Below are 20,047 nucleotides of genomic sequence, written 5' to 3'. Positions count from 1 at the left end.
ACAAACAAACACACAAAATAACAAACAAACAAATATCTAATAAATAAATAAATAAATCATAAATAAATTTCTACAAATAATTGTATAAATAATAAATATAAAATGAATGAAACAACTAAATAAATTATTATAATATTATAAAATAGTGTAGTATAAGGATTTGTATTTTGCCAATTCAAACTTGAAACTAAAATCTAAATAAAAAATTTAAATTATATATATATATATATATATATATATATATATATATATATATATATATATATATATATATATATATATATATATATATATATATATATAAAAACATTTCCACTTGAATAAAATAAAAATATAAAACTAAAATTATACCATAAAATTTAAAATAAATATTATGAATTTAATATTATTATAAATATTATTATTATTATTATTCTGTTAGAGTAAACATAGTGATAAGGTCACGCTGAACCTTCATAAGCGACGAGGGCTGTTTGTCGGCATATGAAGTCAGTAAGGAGTCACGTCAGGGCACAGGGTCGACCCCGCGCCTCGTCTGGGCTCCCATGAGCTACTGTGACCGCCGTCTACTGTTACCAGGCAACCCTTCTGTTGATCCCGCTTTTATGTTTCCACCCCCCACCACGGGCGAGCATTCTTAAAGTGCTTAGGATTTACAGTGAGCGATGGGTGTCTGAGAGTGTGTCTAAAGTGCATCATCTTGACTCCAAATGGCTTGGAAACGCGCGCAGAGGACTTCTCATTTCCTAATTGCCAGTGGAACCACGTTCGGTCACAGCGAGACAACAAGTGACTACTCAATAACCTAGTTTATGCAGATGTAGAGTTAGCCTTTAATTAACATTCTGAGCTTAAGCGGGTAGATAAAACTTAAAACTCTTAATATACAGCTTAAGTTTTGAATGTAAGAACTTTTCTAGTCTTGCATAAATGACCCCCTAAAAGAATGAATACGGGTTACTTGAACTCAATTTGACTAGACATTCTTCCTAAACATTTACTGTGTTTGCCAACTTGTTTTGGCGCGAGCGATGATATTTCAGCGAAGACTTTTCGAGTCACATTTAGCCCGGCATTCATGAATCAACAGTGGCCGTGGGATGCATAGACGAACATGGGTACATTGAAGTGAAGTTAAAAATAGTGCAATGTAAAAACGAGACCCAGAGACCTTCTTTTGAACACAAGAATATGTCTTGCATAAATACCCCCCCCTAAAAATGAATTTGATAAGGGTTAGGTTAAGCCAAAGCCAGCCTCCATTCGTCTAGGCGTTCTTCCTAAACATGTACTGTGTTTTGCGAAGGCTGTTTTGGAGTGTGCAATGATATTTGTGTGAGTGAAATTCACGAATCAACCGTGGGATGTGTAGACAAACACTTATGGATATTTTTAAGACGGTGCATCATGCAAAAAATAGCATAAGATGAAAACAAGAGACCTTGTTTTTCAATGCACGTGTCTTGCATAAATATCCAATAGGGATTAGTTGAACCCAAAACCAGCTTCGATTTCATGAGTTTCATGAGTTTGCGAAGTTTGGCTTTCACGATTTAACCGCAGATATATACGTAAAGTCAGCTCCCACAAGCCCCCAAAAGAGTTGGGCGTCTTCCAGGAGTGCATCTGCTTTACCCAGTTTCTGCAAACAAAGGTTTGCTGCACATGAGAGCAAAAGAGAAAGAACGAACCAGGAAGACACATGGAGGGAGAAAGAGATGGATGGGAAAAAGCTTTCCTGGTGGGGCAGGCTAAACTGGTCTGGCTCTCATCAGAGACTTATCCCCTCTTCGGGTGAAAGAGTGCAGGGAAGGAAAAGGAGGGGCGTGAGAGAAGGGGGAAGAAGGTTGGGGGATTTGTCACGTATGCCTCTAAAGTTTCACAGCCCTGTAGGACTCTTCACCGTAGCGTCCACTGCTTCACACGGCTCTTTTATAGGAATCGCTCGCTGGTCTGAACTGAATGAGCCTCAAAGGAACAAACACAAGTCCATTAAACGAGACCGTAGAAATAACGAGTGCTACATATGGTTCTCTTTTTAAGCTAGCACCTTCACAACCGATTACTGATAAATAAAGCAGAAATATGCTCTAATAAATAGCTGTAACGCTTATTACGGCTATAGAACAGGCTCAGCTGCGTGGCTTGGCAATGCCAGAAGGCTCAGGACAGAAACACAGAGATAACACTATGATGCAGATGGGTTAACTTGGCATGGCGTGCCACAAGAACAAAAGTAGCTTGAGCCCCAAGGCAGCGAAAAATTTAACACATGACGGGTATTTCTTGCACCTCACGGTAAGCGTAGAAATGACAGACTTGAAGCCAAGAAATGAATCAGTGGTTACGCTAGAAAACAACAACAAAAAAATCCACATTAAACTAATTTTTTTTTTTTTTACTCAAAAACATGTAAGTCTAGTGTTAATACTTACAGTTTTTTGTTTAAGTCATTGTCTTTGACATATTTGTCATTCAATCGTTTTAATTCAATTTGACTATAATGGCACTAAAATAGCATCAGATTTTAGCCAACAAAAATACCTTTTATATAATAATATAAAGTAAAATGCAAAATGAAACCAATTTTTTTGTTTATTATTTAAATATGCCAATATTTGGTTGTGAAAACTTGAGCTCCTGATGTGCATTTTTCCATCTCATCTTCGTTATTGTTAAAAATAGTGACTAGACTAAAAAATATTAGGGCTGTCAAAAGATTAATCGCGATTAATCGCATACAAAATAAAAGTTTGTGTTTACATAATATATGTGTGTGTACTCTGTTAATTATTATTTATATATAAATACACACACATTCATGTATTCATGTAAAATAAATCCATAATCTGTCCATTTTCCTTTAGTTCAATAAAATATATAATAATACATTTATTTGATGGAAAGTGCAAAATAAAACCAAATATTCAAAGTTTATATATCTATGTAAAGATGTACCCACATTTAGCAAAAAACGACATATTTCGTCTTTGTTGTCATTCACAAAATTAGAAAATCGAAATTCATTTCCATCAGTACTTTCATTGCGGAGATTAATGTTGGCATTATGTAGCTGTCAGAACAGAGATTATAAGTCATCTAATAGGCATTTACAGCACTTCCCTTGTAATAAGGTAAAAAATCTAGTTACAATCGAAACCTCATTGCTAACAGATGTTCAAATAAACCGTTATAATCTTTCTCTCTCTCCCCCGGATTAAAGCGTGAGAATCAAGCTCCATATTTATTTGCACGCCGAGTCGCAATGATTCTAATTCCAATCAATTTCAACAAATCAAAAGCTAATCCTTTGAATCCGAACTAAAGCCCGGACTTCAAGAGCCCACCGTCAGCATGTTCTATCGATTTAATCCTGATACAGATTGAGAAACATGTAGCGCTGCGGCTGATGGAGCACAGGAAGGCGGCTCAAGTCATGGGAACGACTGCAGATGAGACGCACATGTTACTGGTGCGTCCGCATTCATCGCAGGTGAGATACACTGTCACGGCGTGAGAAACCTAATGCCAGCTGATCGATGCTACTTTAACCAAAGCCATTTCAGCTCCGACGTATCCTGAGAATGAGGGGATTCCCCTGCCATCCCTCGCTATTGAGAAACGGTAAGCCCAACACAATACGACGCAGCAACGTCAACAAACAAAAACAAAAGCCTCAATCAAACCCCTCCCCTCTTCAGCATCAATAATGCATTGCAGGCTGGGAAGGGGGGAGGAGAGAAGCCACGGTGATGCCAACAGGCCATGGTACCGCACTGTTATCAGGCTTTCCCAAGCAAACCCCTACTTAAATTCCCCTCTAATTCCCCTGCACACGGCCCGCTTTCCAGATGGGCCCTGAGCCTCATGGCCTGCCAGCAACAGCTTGCGCCGTGTTTGTTGAAAACAAAGATGACGGATTAAATATCATGTGCTGCGCAGGGGGACGGAGGGGGAAAAGGAGATAATTCCATGTTTCCCGAGCAAATAAGGTGAGAGCTGAGAGGATACAGACCTCTGTATAGTGCAAATATCGAGCGGGACAACAGCGACATCTTCTCAAACATCTTCCTTTACTCCAGAGAGGCGTCTCTCGCTCTCTCCCTCTCTCTCACCATTGTTTGTTGTGGATCTGTCCTCTGTGACATCCCCGGTGCGCTCAACTGCTGCACTCGGTTTAATTATGGAGTTTAATCTAATGACATTCGCACTGACTCAAATCATGTCCTCATGTTTCACTTTATGGGCTTTCCTATACAAACGCTTTTATTTTTAGGCAACTATGAATCGCAAACAGAGCCGGGCACAGCGGGGAACAGTTAGTTTTAAAAGTACTTTGTTAGAGGCGGACTACAATAAAATTTGTGGACCACCTAACATCTCAAATGCGGGAGAAACCATCAAGTACCTGAATAATAACAATATTATTATTAATAACTATTATTATTATTTGTTATCATATTAAATTATATACAAATTATATGTAAATTATATTATATTATTATATTATATATAAATGATATAACTGTGTATATATATATATATTATTAAATGTATATATTCTTAATATAAAATAAAGTTTTAAATATAATAATTTGTTTTGTGAGAATATGTAATTTCTATTTTTATTTGATTTGTATAATAAAAAAAAAAAAAAATAAAAAAAAAAAATATATATATATATATATATATATATATATATATATATATATATATATACATATACACACACACAAAACAAAAATTATTACATTTAAACTATTATATTTATTTTTAGAATAAGAATATATAAATGTAATTATGTATTATTATTTATTAATTCTAAATTAGTATATATATATATATATATATATATATATATATATATATATATATATATATATATATATATATATATATATATATATATATATATATATATATATATAAACATAATAATATAATCAAATTTTCATATAATTTAATATAATAACAAATAAATATATAATTTAATGTTGGTTCTTTTAGTCAATTACAATTAGCTTATTTTAAAAAATATCATTATAATCATTATAATTTATTTTAAAAACGTAACCAGCATTAAATTCATCATCTGTAATCTAATGACAAAATCAAATGAAATATAAATATATAAATAAAAAATATAACAATATATTCAAATAAAATAAATCTGGTTTTTACAGTCTCTATATATTAAAAATGGCAAAAAACAAAACAAAACGATTGCTAAGTCACAAACTAAGGCAGGTCGTAGTGAGGAAATACCAATTACGTTTCAAACAAGCAAAACAATCATCTGTTTGTAATGCATTCTTTAACACTCCAGGGTGAACCGGTCATCCTGGTGCCACGTCCATCTCAGCAGCCGTGCATAAATAGAGTCAAGTCTCAGCCTGGACCCCTGAGGGGGAAGAGAGCATTTGCCTCGGATATTCCCAGTCGAGCTGACGGATATTTACAGTACAATCCTCTCTCGCTAGGACGACCGTCCCGAATCATATAGCCATAAACAGATCAATGACTCATGCTGTTCTGATAACTGAATACATGAATTCACATTACACAAAGACTCAGTCATTCCATTGACCGCTTTGAACAGACCCCACATATCCCATTAATCCGAAAAGAACGTCTCGTATCGAGGCCTGGCACAGTGGAAGCCATCAAGCTAATGTATCTTATCTTCAAAAGAACGAGAATCGTACAAAATGTGAATTAAGACGAATCCTTGAAGCCGACTGAGCTTTATTTCCGTGTGAAGTTGGGACTGAATGAAGTGCCATTGTGAAACACATCACAACATTGAGCTGCTTGTGTTGAGGTTTGATTAGCGCTAGAAAAAGGAGCTGCTGGACTCTAGAAAGGCTTTTGGAGGTTTACGTAAGCCAGTCATGAAAGACGCTGCTTAATTGGTCTTACAGCACCTAAAGCGTCTTCTGCAACCCTTGAAGCAGACACAGCAGACACCGCGGACAGCTCAACTTCTAGCGTGTGGTTACTTTCGGTGTCATGAAAGCACGCTCAGGAACAAAAACAAACAGGGAGCCAGCTGAATTATGGTTGTCGGGCCTGGCCACACGGACTCATTGTCTTCCTTCCCTTCCTCGTTCTCCTAAACCTAGAGGCCTATCCCGAGCAGAAACTCATGGTTCCTTCTCCAAACGGCCGTATGCTGAATCACTGTGGAGATGTCAGGAGCTGGAGAGGTGGGGGTGGAGAACAGAGCACTTGTCTTCATGTGTTTTGCGGTAGCACCGAGAAGCACAGCGGTCCTCGTGCAGAAGGCCTGTGAAAATATACAGGCCTGACCAGAACACTCCCCTCTCATTTCCCTTTCATTTCCAAAACCTCAAGCACCACCAGTCTTTGTGCAACACTCGTAAAGAGAAGCCAGAGGAACAAATGTATCTGCTCCAACTTTCTGGGGTATAAATATTACTGTGGCATTCGCCCCGGGATAACCGCAGTGGTGGGATAGTGAAAAAAAAGCAAGCGCAAAATTTCAATGCAGCAGAAGACAAACGCGGCGGTTATTTTGTCTAGCGAACTCGAGCAATGCTCTCGGCTTTGTGATTGATGAAACATACACGTCTGTACGCCAGAACATGACCTCGCGCACCCAGAGGCCTACGCATCGAGAGATGGCATCCAAAAAACAAGAATTAAAGGAGCTTTTTGGGAGTATGCGCATCTCGAATTTTGGGAGAAAAGCTGAGGTTTATCTGAACGTCAAGTATAAGGAGCCAGAAGCACTGTGGTCCTGACGCATCATTGCGGGATATGACAGCACGCCAGCGACGAAGGGCTACGCATATGGTTTGAATCACAAGAATGCTAAGACTTCTTATACATTTCATACTTATCACAGCCAAACCGGCATTTGGTACCAAATAGACACTGCTGTTTTTTTTCTTTTTAGTCTTTTCACATGTTTCACACCCAAGACAAGTTTAAATATAGACGGCACGGCTCAACAATAAGGATTTTTGCTTTTTTACGCCTTGCAAACATCAACGTTTGGATGCAAATTCTTGTCAACTTCTAAAACTTGTTGGCTACACTGTAAACCCGAATAAGTTGGTAAAACTCAAGGCAATCAGTTAAGAAATTTAAAGTTTAAGTAAGCAGAACTCGCAGATTTTTATTTTGTTATCATACATTTTATTCCCTTTGAACTTTAAATATTTGAATAAGCTAATTCATACATTTAACTTAAAAATATCATGTAATTTCAAAATATTTAGTAGTGGTAACTTGACTAACTTTAACTAGCTAATTCAATCAATGTCACCATGCTACTTTGTTACACAATGCGTTGGTAGCATTAGCATAGCATAGCACTTGCTGAATGCGGACAGCATTATAATACATTTAAAATATATCTTTTCTAAATCTAAGCTCATGCTTCACTCGTCACCATGATGGTAACCCTACAAAAAAACAACATTACAGAAACTCTTCTAAACTAATAACATTTAATATTACCAAATCTCCCACTTTACATTAATCTTGCACAAAAAAAAAAAAAAACTTAATATAACACTATATTTTGGCATTTACTGTCCCTTTTGAGTGTCAAAGCAAAGCATGCTGGGAAATATAAATCTTAAATTAAATTTAAGTTGGTCTAAATTAAAAGAAACAAGTTCATAAAACTCAAACCAATGAAACAATTCAGATTCCGTAAAATGTGTCTGTTTTGAGAACGCAAAAGAGAAAGAAAGTTCTAAATACTCATAAAAGTTTGTTTGATTGAACTCATTTGTTTAATTTGAGTTGGCGCTACTCAAACCAATTAATTATTTTGAGCGTTCGGGTTTACAAAGGATCTAACTGGCTGACATAGATCTGGTCAAAAAGGATTTGTCTTTATAGAATAAGTAAAAATGGGTTGAAAATTCTGAACCAATCAGTAATGTTTTACCATTTACTAGCAAAAGTTGTTTGGGCCAATGGAAAAAGTTGGCAGGGCAGCTAGAAATATGAGCAAAAATGTAGCACTGAAAGGAAATAATGGATAAAACAAGCTAGGAAATCATTATAAAACGGTGATTGTCTAGTATGAGAGTCAAGGTAAAGCCTTCCACATTGAGTGCCACATACTCTATTATGAAATGATGTCATGATGTGTAGTTAGTACACATTATGTTACATCTTGTAGACGAGACGTACGCATCTCAACGAAGAACACCAGGCCGTTTTTGATGGGCCGCTTTAATTGCGGAGGAGAAAAGGGTTGTTAAAATTGCAGATTGCTTTTATCTTGACGAGAGACGCTTAGGATTAGGTCTCTTCAGTCGGCCTGCATTGTTTTGGAAAAGTGGTGATGGGGGGGGATGCAACAAGTTATGCAAATGAGATGTTAATTAGGCAAATGGTGAATTAGCATATACCAGTACAAACCAGCCCATTGGAATGGGAGTGTGGGAATGGGGAGGCTGGGGGAGCCAGCTGTACCCCTCCCTCTTCAACCCGACTTCACTTGTGCCCTGTGCCTCCCTGCAGGGCACTGACATATTGTGGCTTTTGCCTGAGCGATAGCCTGACGCATAATGTCACCTCGGCCTGACCGATGCTGAAGGGAGAAAAAGGTGTGCACGGAAAAAAAGAAGCTTCTTTTCGCTTGACACTAAATCTTCGCCAAAGCTTCAGTGTGCAACCCTCGCTGGGCCGGCCCCATAGAAACGGCCACTCATGAGGTTATAATGGAACATAAATGAATGAATGGCGATTCACATGCTAATGTGAAAAGAGGAGGAAAGGGAAAGTTTTGTTGTTTTTTCTAATTTTTCGATGTTTCTTCCCCGCTCAACCAGCGTTTTGTTCGTCGCAGCTTTCCTGTTTAACTCTTTCATGGGAATGCGTAAAGTGCAAAAGAAACACAACAAGAACTCGGCGTCATTAGAATGCTAAAAGAATTCATTATTGGTTAAGGTATACGTTTTTAAGGATGCGTAAATCAATCGAAACTAGGGCTGCAAGTTGGGATGAAAAAAATCAATAATGAAAACTGCTGACAACTGTTTTTAGAATCGATTACTATCAATTTTTGCCATCATCAAAGCATTTTAAATATCAAGGCATTTAATTAAGTGGAATTTTCTGCAGGTCTGATTGCAGTAATATTATCCTATCTGATTTTGTTGTCCTTTTTATCTGTTCTACGCACTGAGAGAGAAAATATGTCTGGCTGCGTCTAGAATAAGAAGAGGATGAGATTTCAGGTCCGAACTGAAATGCACAACCCCGGCAATTCAGTTTCTACCCCACGTTCCTTTAATACAGTCAACTCAGCTTCCGACCGAAGCAAACACGGATGTTGACATGAAAGTGTGTAAAAGCGTATGACATATCGACAGCCCTGCCTCCATGCCTGGCGTAGTATCCAGCACCGCATCCAACCAAGTCAGTCTGGGACTCCATCCAAACTCTGACCAACCAAATTACAGACTTCATCTCGTCGCTTGCTCCCTTACTGGTCACAGGCTTTTTCATTTAAGCCTTTTCGATGACCTCCTCCTGGCTAATCCAGTAGAGAAAAGTTAAAAGGTCCGTTTTCAGCCTGCAAAACCAAAATAATCATTTTTAAAAGCTGGCATTATGCTGGTTTAGCGGCAATACAAAACCGTAGATGTCAATTACCAACAATGCCGTACATTGCTGACCACACAAATGCAAGCAAAGGTGTTTCCGACCTCGGCACGTTTTAGAGGACACGGCTTCGTGTGGCGTCTGTTTCTGAATTAAAGCATTTGGAAGACATTAGCTTATACGCCCCTCTCCGCTCCCTCTCTACACTCGCTCCACCCTTGAAAGCATGTGGTGACCCAGGGATGTGTAAAATGGGGTCCAAATGAATTGCTTGGGCACTTGAGCTCCTCTTTCCATTACGGCGTGCTGCCCTACCTGTGTTGAGTCAGCAGCGCGCTCACTCTATCCATCTAATGGACAGCGTTGGAATTTAATTAGCAGGAAGCCGCAGAGCGGCGGGCTGAAGAATCCCCAGGACAGAAGAAACAGCGGAGCACTGCGTGTCCCTGTGTGTGTGTGTCAGCCACCGGAGAAAGGATACGACAACAGGGCGTTCTCTGGCTTGGGTTTTGCACTGCAACTGTAGTGGTCAATGTTTTACTGACAGATAATTGTGAGAAAAAAAAATATTATTAATGATGCCAATAGTGGAATTACAGCTGATCATTCTAGGCGATGATTTGTTGCCTACGCCATCACTTACGAAAAAATTAATCTAGGGCTGCAACTATCAATTATTTTGTCAATCGAACACTGTAATATGTATGAAGAAAAAAATACAATATTTGGTATTACATGTGCATAAACTACGATGGAAACACCATTATCGAATAAAATCTTTGACGATGAAGTCATGTGACTTTTTTATTAATCTGACATTGTAACATGTTAATATAATCAAATACTTTTTTAAATGATTTTCTTTATTTTTCAGTAATCATATTAAAAAAAATTAATAGTTGAAAATATAATTAAAACCAGGTTTAATTTAAACCCTAAATGTGATGTTGTCTTACATTGCATTTGCTGTTACGTTTTGTTTTTAACTCATTTCACTTGTCTGCTATAAGGAATGAAAGGGCCTTACATAATATTATATTTATGTTTCATGACGTAATACACGAAAACTGTCGCGTTAAGACGCATTTTGAATTAAAAAGTAGCGGTAAAATGCAAGAAGTGAAATTAGCAGCTAGAATTATCAGCGCAGAAACTCCATATCAGTGCATTTCTGCAAAATATGAATATTTTAAAGTCTTGGTTAATGAGATGTAAAGGCAATCATCACAACTACAAGCTGGTGAACCAAAACATTTTAAATTGTAAAACTGTACATGTTATACCAAGAGAAAAGATGTCAGATAAAAACCATGAGAAACTCGGAGGGGAATGGAGTGATAGTCAAGAGCTGGTAAACTAAATCCCAATTGCTCATTTTCGCCTGTGTGGCCACGAAAGGAGCAGTTGGGCTGGTTACAGTACACAGTTCCTCCATCTGACTGTTGTCTTATCTCTGTGCTCCTGACTTTGAACCGTACATTGGCTCCTCCCAACCCAACAGTGGGGCAAAGCATGGCCTGCAGCAAATGTGAGTTGCAGCTATGAGTGGGAGGCTCATGTCTGGCTTCTCCCACAGGAAGTGCTCCATACCTGGACCATTTCTTGGAATATTGACTTTTATCTGCTGAAATGTGTATTTAACGAGTGTGGCAGACAGCGATCGCCTTTACCACAGATAATGCAATCCCAGCGCTGGGTTGGTTATGCACTTTTATGTGTACATGAGGTTGCAGCAAAACAGTAATACATATTAAAAAATTAAATAAAAATAAATATATAGATATATACTGACTTAAAAATGCTCAATGGATAAAAAAAACCAATATGCACAAAAATTGAGACTCTACAATAAATGAAACTACAATAAATTTAGAGAATAGTTAAAAAAAAATATAAAATGTATATAAAATGTTATAATAAAATATATAATAATATATAACATTTATTCAATACATACATATATATATATATATTATGCTGATGAAAACACAAAGATTTCCACTTTGAGTTAAATAATTATTTCTAAAATGCGAGAAATATTTGTACTCTTTTTCGGGGTATAAAAACCATGTGCATAAACTACTATGGAAACCGAATAAATTCATATGATCAAAAAAGTCATGTGATTTTGATGGCATGTTGACACCATGAGTCGCTCAGATGATTTACTACTATTAAGACGATTTGGTTCTCCTAAACACACAGGATGTAAATACTACAGTTTGTAATAATTCTAATCATTTGCATATGAAATTCCCTACTTAGATGGGAACAGCTTGAGACACCAACCGAATCACTGTAATGACCACGGCCAACAGGTGGCAGTGTGATTTGAGCCCTCCACTTATCAACAGATCACACGGTGCGTGCCTTCAACTACTGTTGGCCCATTAATAACACTGTCAACTTTGACTAGTGCTGACAAAAGAATCTCTAAACAATATTCTGTATTTCACAACAAAGTGCCACATTGTACAGCGCCAGCTGTTTCCCAACTGTGAAGTAACAAACCCCACGAGCGAGAGGTTTCCAAGCGCCGACGCATCAGACCGGAGCTCATCACCGGGAACGTACAACAAAAGTGACGAGGGAGGGGTGAGGAGGAACACAACTTGCAGTTAGGGGGTCTCATTCAAACACGCATGCGACGAGAGGGTCTGTCCCATTCTTTTTCAAATCGAACCAATTAGCTTGGTCACACAGCTTCCCGTTCCCAGATGGTTCACAGCTAATCAAGTGGTGCTTTTGTTTTGTCTGTGAAAACAGTTTTGGAAGTGTGGGTGAAACGCAGCCTCGAAGAATACGCGCTTCGTGATCAATTTAACGAGTCCCGACGATCCCTTGTTGGTGCGAAAACAAAAACTTCTGTGTTAGTGTAATTCAGGCGCATGACTAATGGATCGATGCCCCCTAAAATGCTTTCTTAATGAGTGATACTCACTCATACGGCGAGTCCGGGAGCGACTAGACGGAAGGGAATGATTTAGAGATCCTGCTCTTATCACCGCTAATTAAAGAGTATCTTTAGTTTCCGACTGAATAAACGAGGACAAATCATTTCAAGTACATTATTTAAAACACCAAACACATGGTGGGGGCGAAAAATATCCCTTTCCCATGTTGCTTGGCCTGGGAGTTGACTGAAAGGGGCAGGTTGGAGGTTAAAATGTTTTACATTCTTTCATTACGACATTTGAATTTCCTCCAAACATGATCTTAAAAGGATGATGTTTACATTCTATCCAAATCCAAAGCAGGCTAATTGGGAGTTGCTTTTTTTCCAAAGGGGCGCCTCAGAAATAAGGAACAGAATCGTGCCAGAACTCGGGGTCTGGCTAGAAGTGTGCCATAGCCTTATTATCTTTATTTGCTTATTTATTTATATTTCTGCAAAACAGACAGATGGAGGGACTGAGGGCAGTTCTGGGGATAAATAGTTCAATAATTTAAAGTCAATTCCATACTTAGCCCAACCCCCTCCCCCTGCATTCAATAATTAAAAACAACATCTGACGATATGAACGCAAAAAAAACCACACAAAAAAAAACCACGACAAATACCAAACATAACCTTGCTTGGAGAGCATAAGCCTTGTTGGCAAATGCTCCGCATAAGAAAAACACTAGAAAGTTTTGCTATTTATAAATATATATAGACAGATTGAGATATTGACAAACTTTAAAAAGTACTTAAAAGTATGTATATTTTTCAGATATTTTCCCAAATATTCATAATGTCATTATGCTTTTATTTTTAGACATTAAGTTACTTCACAAAGAAAGCAGAAATAAATCATTAAAAACCGGTTCTGAATATCTAAAAAATAATTGGTATCGGTAAAACATTATCGTCACAATATTTCAAATTTATTTTCTAGACAAAGGGGAAAATTCTGCCTACTAGTCCCTTAAATGTGTCCACTTTAGTCATAAAACAACTCACTTGTTGGAGTGATAGATCAGAAAGACTTCCACCCTCTATGACAAAAATAGGGATACACCATGTCTAAACCTAAACCTAAAAAGTGCCATAATGATATTACAATACAGTCAAAAATACAATTACCACAAATACTTGACACCTAAAATACACTCCAGCATTCAAATCCATAATTGTGCTGATATCCCTAATCCAAAAATAATGTAATGAAATGCAGGGATTTTGTGTGACTAGCACATGTCAGTCACAGACCACGCAAAGCGATAAATCTGTGCATTGCTCAGCAGCAGATGGGCATAACGGGTATTGGGACAGCCAAGCAATTGTGGTAACATATTCCCTTTAACACAGACACGCATAAAATCCCAGAAACACGCACACAACAACGACATGAGAGGATCCTGTACGGCAGCACACCCCCAGCCTTTCTTCTATATTTTACCAGCCATACGGTAGTTTATTTTCCACTTCTTTTACCATCTGTAGCAACTTTCCCCCACAGACACTCACAGCTGTCCTGTTTCATGTCTGCGCTCTCCTTTATATTCCGGCGTACAATGCCGCCCCGTGCCTCAATCACTGGGCCTGCATTCTTCTCTTGGCAGTGGGAGTGGGCCTTTCATGATACCACTAGGGCGCCAACTATGGCAAACAGTGAAATATCATGGTGAATTTGTGTTTACGAACACAAAGTGTGCTGGTTTGTGAGATGCCCGTTGCTCAACACTGCAAACACACTGATCAATAGGCAGTAATGCAGATCAATCTTTACATCACGTGATGAGGAAGAGTTCCAGTTTGAGCCGAGATTTAGTGATGAAGCTCAGTCTGTCAGTTTAAAACCCAGTTTAAGAGGCTTTTGCTTGCTGGGATTTGTTTTACGACGTTCGTTTGGTGCTGAATGGACATTCCTGCCTATCACTTGGGTTCCTATTGGAGCCCATACAGACTGTAAAGGTCTTTTGCCTTTGTTAAACTGCGGTTAACAGCTTATTAAACATAAAATCTCAATTGAAATGTGTCACATGCAGCCTAGTTGACAAATTTACGGTGGTGTTGTGGAGTAATACAAAAAAAAAAATGTTTCCTACTCTACTTGAGACACACATGAGCTGTCTGCTCACCATTCAAATGTAGTCCTCATCAAGAGCTAATACAATCAAAGTTTCTCCCGGCAAAGGCCTCGCAATGCCTCGTTTGCTGCCGGCTGGGGCTTAAGACAATGGCACTCTTGTTGAATGGCATGCGCGCACAAAGGCTCCATTCTCAGAAGTTAGCTAAAGTTGCTGTTCTGTAATGAACGAGATGTCTGCTCTCGGGAAGTCTAAAACAGTCTGATCCGCTAGCAGACACTGCGGTTCAGTTCCCTGATACGGCTAAGCTTGTTGCGAGCCATGCGTTTGCAAAAAAAAGTGGACGAAAGGAAACGGTAAACACAATTAGAATTGCGAATAAAAGCATTGTTTGTCCGTACTGCAACCATTCATGAATAAGTACTAAAATGCCGATTAAATGCTGTGGAGAGATTGCATTGGTTCTTTTAAAACGTTGCGAATGGCTAACTCTTCGACAGCAAACGCTCAAACTATTCAAATCGTACAGCTTTGTTTACAGATAACCTCATTACGTCCCTTTTCCAGCATTTAATTTGACTTTTTAACTCTTTCCCCACCAACGTTTAAAGACACCACCAGCGTTTTTGATTATTCTAAAAAAAATAACAGAATATTTTGTTGTATGAATATCTGGACATGAAATAGATCAAAAGAAAAAGCTGTTTTATTCTAGCGTCATGCATTCTATTTTTTATCAACACTTGAATATAGGTAAGTTTCATAAAATAAAATAAAACATTTTGGGGAACAAGCTGAGAAAATCTTGTTTTTGTCAAGACTACGTCCAGATCGGATTCAGAGTGATGATCAAAACACAGATGGAGTAGATGAAGTTCATCAACACCCCTAATGCTTGCACAGACCTGGGTCAACATTTCATTCAGCAACATTAGGCTTCGATAGATATGCTGTTTAATGTTGGTGATCATGTTATTTTACATATGATTACATCTGATATCGCTTGTTTCTGCAACTTCTTCGCATGTGCTTTGATCAGTACGCTTTCAGAAGATGTGTCATACCGCCCCCTAGTGTATAACCCATGAAAACCCAGGAAATTCTGTGTTTGGCGGGGAAAGAGTGGCGCTGACTAACAGCCAGAGCTGATTTGCTGGTATTTCGACAACAATTCAAGTTCACTCCTGACCTAACACATTTTATGCTATTTAAATCCAAATTTTCGCAGTATCCGCAAAAAGCTTGTATTCCATAAGGGCTTACTTAACTCATTCTCGTACACCAAAGTCATCTGTAGCAACTCCAACACAAGAAGCATTAAATAAATGTGTGAATAAAGGAGGATAAAAATAAAAATAGCAGAGCTCTCATCACGGGGCCCATTTCTCTCTCAGTGGCCGAGCGCTGGGACGACTGAGGAGTTAATACAAAACTAATTAGCAAAAATTGACTGGTGCCAACCCCCCCTTACCATTTCCTGCCTCACTACACAGGGGGACAGCAGTAAGCCCAGAGCACAGGTGTACGGCTCACGCCGGCTCTAGATTACTGCCCACTGCCTCCGCTCTCGAAACCCTTCACCGCGCTCCCCAGGCCGCCATTATGTCAGCGAGGAAATGGAGTGTGATGAGCTGCATTTTAAACGAATTTTGCATCTTTTGCACATTGGAAAAGAACGAAAGACAATCGTTTTAGAAGCACAACAATAGTCGACGACGAAAGAGATTCATTAATGCACATTGTTGACATCTAAAAACCCCGCGTTGGGCGCCAACTAACATGGTCCAAATCTGCGAGGAAAGATCGGCACTGACAATGCACATTAAACGGATTACACGAATTTGCCTCGCAATCAGGTTTAGGAGAAATGTACCCACTAAAGGCAAGTGGCTGTGCAACAAACATCTTACAGTGTTTCCCGTCCCAGAACCATCTGCTTCGTTTAATCCAATCACATTGCAGCAGGAAAAAATGGTTCAAAAGGAGGTCAAATGCAATGATATTAAAACTGACTGTGCTGTATCCCATCACTGGATCTGAGCTGGTCCTTCATCACTGTGTCTCTGCCAGGGTGGTGAAGGAGGGGGGGGTTAGTTTGCACAATCCAGGCAGAAAAGTCATAACATGACAATGTATTTTTATGAATGGCCGACAACCTCATTTTTAATGAATGGTACTGTGTGAAAGAGCACAGTGGCATGGTCATTGTTGCAGCAACAGGGCCGGTCGGTGGGATTATACGAGCAGAAAGCAGGGGAGGATGGGTGCGAGGGGGTGGGGAGGTCCCAGCCCACAATGTGTACTGCAGTAACCACAACAAAGGCTGTGGTTTATCCCACAATCGCCTTAAATAGATCCAAATTATTGTTATTCCTCAGCCTGTGGAAAGGAAGAGAAATATAAAACGGCTGTAACACAAGATGTGCCAAAAGTCAGCCTGAAGATATCAGCGGATTCGGTTACTTAAAAAAAATTCTACGAACCCTCGGCTTACTGTAGCCCTTGACCAGCTTTTGCAAAAACTTTCAGCCAGCTTCCCAGAACTTAATACGAATTTACAAAACTTATGACAGGACGCCACGAGCATGCGTCATCAAAGCTAACTAGTTTTGAAAGACACACTGTACTGTAAATCTGTTTAAGAGCTCACATGGAAGTGGGTCAGACGTCTTTACAAACATTACACATGCAAACGGTTTGTACGATGCGGCTCCGGGTCAATTAAGGTAAGTCCAGTATAAATATCTATCAGCCTGGCTGGAAATGTACACACTGGCTCGGTCTCGCGTTTGTTATCTATCTGCTCCAGCGGTATCCTTCCATTGTGTAGTGAGACTGAAAACACTGCAATGAGACACAACTACAGCTCACAACAAGTGAAATTGAATTAAGTTGACATATATCACGGCAATGAATTCAAAGAACTCTAATTGAGTTTTTCATCAAAATAAGTACTCATTAATGCATCAATTTAATGATCTATGACAACACAATACCCACGTGTTTTTTGTTGACAAAGGTAATAATTTAGACTTAAACCTGAATCTTAATCTCACATCTATAAGTTTCTATGTTTCTTTTTGTTTTAACTTATACATTTAAATCAAACAATGAAGCAAACTGGCTGAGTTTCATCTATTTCCAATAAACCAATGTTAAAGGAAACAAGCACTGGTGTAATGCTAGTCTGGGTCTCCACGGCTATTAGCCCCTTTCGGCTGGTTTAAATGGCACACCACTCTGTGGCCCAAACAAAACCACCTGTTTTAACAGGAGGTCAAGGGGGCAACCCAAAACCAAAGCTTGCCCTCCGCTTGACTGGCTGCTAATGGGAGTGGATGTTTATCTAGGAGGTCAAATGCCTTGAAGATGGGGTCACGACCTTAACATCTTAAGCCGTGACCTCTCCCACGTGTGGAGTGCTCCTGCCGTAAATTAGCCATGGTTGCATGTCCTCAGGCCTCAGTGAATACCACATTTACGTCTTGTTCTAGTTCTTATGTTACTTTGTGTCAGGAGATTTATAACATCCGACTAAAACAATAAAGCGCACGACTATTGAAATTACAATGTGTCTTTCAAACACATGTCCTGAGGAATATGTAGCAAAAATAATGGAAAATACATTCACATTTTGAAAAATATTGCACAAATTGAGAAATACAAACTTAAACGTACTGTACATATTATAAGAATACACTTGAAATGATTAAAAACATTTATCATTGGTGCAAAAATAATGACAAATATTGATAGAATTGAAAAATACAAACTTAACATAACATATAGGAATAACTGACATTTTTTTGAAAAACTATTGAAAGAATTGAGAAAATTTTGATTAAACTTACATACTGTAGGGGAAATATTTTAAAAATATGGAAAGAATTGGGAAATACAAGCTTAAACTTACATATTATAGGACAATTATTTAAAAAATATCGAACAATAGAAAGAATATTGAAGAAATATCGAAAGAACTGAGAAGTACAAAGGCAGGTATGACGTCAGAACCCGCCGCTGATTGTCCAATGGGGTTTTTCCATTTGTGTGTGTAAAATAAAGCCTGTGGTAAACATAACCTGACTATACTCTGACGTTTTGTTCTACAACTTAAACTACACACAACCATCGCGAAAACATGAATTTTGAATCTATGAGTTTTTTTTTAACAAGTAACTAGATAAATCTGCTTGGGGTGGGTTAGGGTTAGGTGTGTGCAGTGCCCTTTGTAAAACAAAACGCCAACGTATTGTCAAGTTATGCTGACCACAGGCTTTATTTTACTAATAAATTGAAAAACCCTATTATAAAACCCCATAGGAAAAAACGGCGAATTAGACGTCATACCTGCACCACTCTATTATAAGAAAAATATTGAAACAAATTTGTATTGTTCCGCTAGTTTATTTGAGTTTTCTGGGCTACTTTGATTGAATTTACATGCTCTTTTCCAGCAGTGTCCGCTAATATCGATAGGTAGCTCTGTTATTGTCTGGATGAAGTGGGTGTGTTTGCTGGCTTGCACCCCTTCGCCCTGGCAAGACTGTGGGATAAATTTAATTACTGACTTTAGCTCCTCTCAGAAGCCCCACTTTCACCATCTGTGTATGAGGTCAGGCTCTCTTCAGATGGCTTTTAATCAAGGGGGCTCCAGCAATGCTCCACTGCTTTAAATAAGACAGAGGAGGAAACCTGATCGGCCTGTGTGCAGGTCAGAGATGAGGAGAGAGAGACTCCCACGTCTTTCTTCCTCTTGTTCCCTCGCTGACGTCTCTTATTCACCATCGAATCAAAAAGAAAACCTAACTTCGCAGATTAGGATGTTAGCAGGACGCTCCCCGCTGAATAGGCTTTCAGAACATCAAAACTGAGGATTTCGGCGGGCCGCAGGGAAACGCGTTTCTGTGACTGTGTCGTACTTATCCTCACAAAAAGCTCAAAGGCTCCGGGCCTTTGTGTTCCCACCAAGTCAAAGCGATTCACACGCTCCCGTTTTGCAACCTGCCGTCTGCCAGATACCACAGTTTTCCTACGCAGCGCTAAAGCTCACGTTTTACAGCTTTATCTCCGCCGTCTTCGGGTTACACTGCGTTTTCACTCTTTTTATCGGCACCTCATCAAAGCGCAAAGTAGATGCCGTGCGGAACGCAAGGAACGGCGGATGCGCACACTGCCAGCCCTCTCAAACTTCCCTGCCACAATTTGCGCGAGAGAGGAAATGAATGTAATTAAGGTGCTCAGTTTGCCCGTCTTCCAAGAGAAAGCTTGTGTTTGTGCCGCTGTCAGCGCAGGATGGATCCCCTGCCGCCTTCTGCCAATTAACAGTCGCTCAATCAGAGATTTGCACCGGACTTTTCCACTGGAATTTGAACTCAACAGACAGTTGCTTGTTTTCTATTGAGCAACGACTTTGCAATTAGGATAAATAACTACAAATAAG

The 20,047-nt window shown here is 39.0% G+C and overlaps 1 protein-coding gene across 4 annotated transcripts in view; it reads right to left on the bottom strand.

Moving 5' to 3' along the window:
* The window catches only part of nfia (nuclear factor I/A), a 183,825-nt gene that overhangs the window by 113,507 nt on the left and 50,271 nt on the right, over nt 1-20,047 (bottom strand). The window lies entirely within an intron of this gene.

Source organism: Gobio gobio, assembly GCF_949357685.1.
Source record: "Gobio gobio genome assembly, chromosome: 24".
Taxonomy (NCBI): Eukaryota; Metazoa; Chordata; class Actinopteri; order Cypriniformes; family Gobionidae; genus Gobio; species Gobio gobio.
This window is presented reverse-complemented; position numbering and strand designations above follow the sequence as displayed.